This window comes from Saccostrea cucullata, unplaced genomic scaffold, assembly GCF_032062105.1.
Source record: "Saccostrea cucullata isolate Sc308-1 unplaced genomic scaffold, CSIRO_AGI_Scuc_v1 ctg4281, whole genome shotgun sequence".
Classification (NCBI taxonomy): Eukaryota; Metazoa; Mollusca; class Bivalvia; order Ostreida; family Ostreidae; genus Saccostrea; species Saccostrea cuccullata.
Window position 1 is genome coordinate 25,653 of NW_026933295.1, and position 3,855 is coordinate 29,507.

At 30.9% G+C, this 3,855-nt stretch overlaps 1 long non-coding RNA gene across 2 annotated transcripts; it reads right to left on the reverse strand.

Annotated features, from left to right (window-relative positions):
• Positions 1 to 2,332: 2,332 nt before the first annotated feature.
• Positions 2,333 to 3,855, reverse strand: LOC134237940 (uncharacterized). 2 transcript variants are annotated; one of them, XR_009985902.1, is made up of 3 exons: positions 3,781 to 3,855; positions 2,836 to 2,919; positions 2,333 to 2,413 (listed from the first exon to the last, which is right to left on the reverse strand). It is a non-coding gene; the product is annotated as an uncharacterized LOC134237940 (long non-coding RNA). The 2 variants fall into 2 exon arrangements; XR_009985903.1 differs by lacking the exon at positions 3,781 to 3,855 and adding an exon at positions 3,219 to 3,315.

Below are 3,855 nucleotides of genomic sequence, written 5' to 3' on the forward strand. Positions count from 1 at the left end.
TACTTATATCATTGTATCTACCAAAAGCTCTTTGTGAATAGGTCCTATCTGTAGTAATTTTCTGGCCAATTCTCTTTGTATTCGCTTTACAATGGCTGCATTGTCCTATTAAAAAATGATATTCCAATGCATCAAAGTTATTTTTTTAATAAACAGAATTTTTTTTCACCTGAAAAGAAATTTGTTGGTTTATGATAAAGTTAAGGCCGGTATACACGGTAAGATTTGTATCATAAGATTTGTATTATAATACAAAATCTTACTGTGTATACACTTTTAGTGCAGTGTATCATAAGAATTTTCGAATCTTAAGAATAGAGCAATGCTCTATTATATAATTCAAGTCTTAGCTTACCTATCACTTTTAACCAATGAAATGTAATGACACTAGAGGTCATCTTATTTTTATCATTGCTAAAAAAGCACATGGTAAATAATAATGATAGACTTTACAAGTAAAGACATCGAAAAACTCGTGGCTTAATGGGAATGGGAAAAGGACTTGTGGAATATATCAAGCAGTGCATAGTACGATGATAGACATCCTCCTCCAATTTTATTACTTAATATGGCAGGGAAAAACATGTTGGAATACGTAGTTTATTTACAATCTTATAAGATATGTATTAGCGTGAGTACAGGAAAGTATTATAATACAAAAGTATTATAATACTTGCATTATACTACAAATCTTATCGTGTATACCGGCCTTTAGATGACCTTAAAAATAACTCAGTCATCAATTTACAGATGAACTGTGGGACAGTTTAAATTTTTAAAACTTTCGAAATTTCAAACCTTATTTTAAGGAGGAGTGTAAAATATGATTTACAAATATTATCACATAAATTTGATATTCCTTTTGATGACTTATCTATAAAGTGTAATTAAATTAAGATGTAGTTCCTACCAAAAGCTCTGAATGGACGGATGCCATTAAGGTTTTGGCTCTCCGCATCTCTGTTTTTCTTAAATTACAGCTGGCTTTTTTCTTCATTGTGTCCTAGTAAATAAAATTCTAATCAAACTAAACTTCGAAAATTTATCATTTGGAAAACTTGTTTATCAGACAGTTTAATTAAATTTCTATAGAATGTATGATGATTTTATTAAATCATTAGGGGATGTACCAAGTAATTGGAAAAGTGGGATGCTAGATTTTTTTTTCAACATATACCCTAAATATGTGGCTTATCTCTACAGCATGACAGACCCATAAGAATAATTTCCATAAGGGAATAAATTTGATGGTCTATGATAAAGTTAGATGACCATCAAAATAACTCAGTCATCAATTTACAGATGCTGTCGGACAGTTTTAATTTTAAAACTTAAGTAGAAATTTCAATCCTAATTTTAAGGAGGAGTGTAAAATATGATTTACAAATATTATAACATTAAATTGATATTCCTTTAGATAACTTATCTATAAAGTGCTATAAAGTGTAATTAAATTCAGATGTAATCACTTCTTACCAAAAGCTCTGAATGGACAGCTGCCATGAAGGTTTTGGCTCTCCGCATCTCTGTTCTTTTAAATTATAGCTAGCTCTTTTCTTCATTGTGTCCTAGTAAACAAAATTTTTAAATTTAATTATATTTCAAAAATTTATGTTTTGGAAAACTTGTTTATCAGTTTAATTAAATTTCTTTATAACTGTATGATGATTTTATTAAATCATTATAGGGGATCTAACAAGTAATTGGAAAAGTGGGATGCTAGATTTTTTTTTCAATATATACCCTAAACGTATGGCTTATCTTTACAGCATCAAAGACCCATAGTAATGAATTCCATAAGCGAATAAATTTAATGATTTATGATAAATTTAGAAGACCCTAAAATACCTCAGTCTTCAATTTACAGATGAACTGTGGGACAGTTTTAATTTTTAAAGCTTAAGTAGAAATATCAAATCTTATTTTAAGGAGGAGTGTTAAATATGATTTACAAATATTATAACATTAATTTGATATTCCTTTGGATAAATTATCTATAAAGTGTAATTAAATTACAAGGTAATCACTTCCTACCAAAAGACCCCGTGGGGATCCGGGTTAGAATAGGTCCTCAGTACCCCCTTGCTTGTCGTAAAAGGCGACTAAATTGGGCGGTCGTTCGGATGAGACCGTATAAACCGAGGCCCGGTGTCACAGCAGGTGTGGCACGATAAAGATCCCCCCCTGCTCAATGGCCCTGAGTGCCGAGCATAGGCCCAAATTTGCAGCCCTTCACCGGCAATTGTGACGTCTCCATATCGGTGAAATATTCTGGAGAGGGACGTTAAACAGTATACAATCAATCAATCAATCCTACCAAAAGCTCTGAATGGACCGCAGCCGTGATGGTTTTGGCTCTACGCATCTCCGTTTCTTCTCGTAAGTTAATACTGGCTCTTTTTTTCATTGTGTCCTAGTAAATAAAATTTTTATTAAACTAGATTTCCAAATTTTACTTTTTGGACAGCTTATTTATCAGTTTTATTAAATATCTATAGACTGTATGATGATTTTATTTAATCATTATCAGTATATACCCTAACGTATAGCTTTTCTCTATAGCATGGCAGATCCATAGAAAAAAGATAAGGGAATCTGGAAATTGAACGTAACAAGCAGAAATTCTTTGACAAGCCCGAAAAGGGATCTGATATTACTCATGCATTACTTTACAGTACTATCAAAGAAAACAATTCAAAATATGTTTGTAAAATACTTAAAGAAGTGTCGGCATGTTCTTGTGACTAAGATTTATGCATGGTATTCTGGAAGACAGTGTTTTAGACTAAAGTTCAACTGTATAAATAACACTTATACTTTTATCACTGTACCTACCAAAAGCTCTTTGTGAAGAGGTCCTGTTTGCAGTATCTTTCTGGCCAATTCTATTTGTATTTTCTTCACAATGGCTGCATTATCCTATTAGAAAATGATAATCCAATGCACCAGAATTATTAGCTTTTAAAAACCCAATTGTTTTCACATGAAAAAATTTGATTATTTATGGTGAAATTAGATGACCCTTAAAATAACTCAGTCATCAATTTACAGATGAACTGTGGGACAGTTTTAATTTTCAAAACTTAACTAGAAATTTCAAACCTTATTTTAAAGAGGAGTGTAAAATATGACTTACAAATTTTATAACATTAATTTGATATTCCTTTAGATAAATTATCTATAAAGTGTAATTAAATTACAATGTAATCACTTCCTACCAAAAGCTCTAAATGGACAGCTGCCATGATGGTTTTGGCTCTGCGCATCTCCGTTTGCTCTCGCAAGTTGATACTGGCTCTTTTTTTAATTGTTTCCTAGTAAATAACATTTTTATTGAACTAGATTTCCAAATTTTATTTTTTGGACAACTGATTTATCAGTTTAAAATAAATATCTATAGATTGTATGATGATTTTATTAAATCATCAGGGGATGTACTAATTAATTGAGGAAGTGGGATACAAGATATTTATTTTTCAATATATACACTGTAAACGTATGGCTTATCTTTACTGCATGAAAGACCCATAGGAATAATTTCCATAAGGGAATAAACTGATGATTTATGATAAAGTTAGATGACCCTATAAATACCTCAGTCATCAATTTACAGATGAACTGTGGGACAGTTTTAATTTTTAAAAATTAAGTCGAAATTTCAAACCTTATTTTAAGGAGGAGTGTTAAATATGATTTACAAATATTACAACATTAATTTGATATTCCTTTGGATAAATTATCTATAAAGTGTAATTCAATTACAATGAAATCACTTCCTACCAAAAGCTCTGAATGGACAGCTGCCATGATAGTTTTGGCTCTCCGCATCTCCGTTTGTTCTCGCAAGTTGATACT